Source organism: Penaeus monodon, chromosome 21 (genome assembly GCF_015228065.2).
Source record: "Penaeus monodon isolate SGIC_2016 chromosome 21, NSTDA_Pmon_1, whole genome shotgun sequence".
Classification (NCBI taxonomy): domain Eukaryota; kingdom Metazoa; phylum Arthropoda; class Malacostraca; order Decapoda; family Penaeidae; genus Penaeus; species Penaeus monodon.
This window is the reverse complement of record NC_051406.1, coordinates 41,821,123-41,821,595: the sequence shown is the minus strand read 5'-3', so window position 1 is coordinate 41,821,595 and position 473 is coordinate 41,821,123. Positions and strand designations below refer to the sequence as shown.

The 473-nt window shown below is 20.9% G+C and overlaps 1 protein-coding gene across 1 annotated transcript in view; it reads left to right on the top strand.

The window, feature by feature from the left end:
* The window catches only part of LOC119586680 (atherin-like), a 10,495-nt gene that overhangs the window by 672 nt on the left and 9,350 nt on the right, over nt 1-473 (top strand). The gene's annotated exons all lie outside the window — the stretch shown is intronic.

Below are 473 nucleotides of genomic sequence, written 5' to 3'. Positions count from 1 at the left end.
AGAATAAAGAAGTCATAAAGATAATGAAAATGGAAATAGAATGAAAAGGAATGAAACGAATGGATAAATACGCAATAAAAATAATGAAAATTGAATAAAATGAAAAACGGAATAAAGAAGTCATAAAGATAATGAAAATGGAATAAAAGGAAAATGCATTAAATTAATGAATAAAAACGCAACAAAAATAATGAAAATGGCATAATACGAAATGCATTAAATGAATAAGTGAAGAAATTAATAATAATAAAGAAATAAATACATTCACAATAAAAACGATAAAGATTAAGAAATAAATGACCCAAAAAATTATGCTAAAATAAAATAAATTAATAAATATACTTTTTTTAATGAAAATAAAAAAGCAAACTGAAAAATGAATGATATTATTTAACAAATACAGTGCAACTAAAAATAGGAAGATATATTTGTCAAGTATAATGTTAAAATACACATATGTATCGAGCGGATAC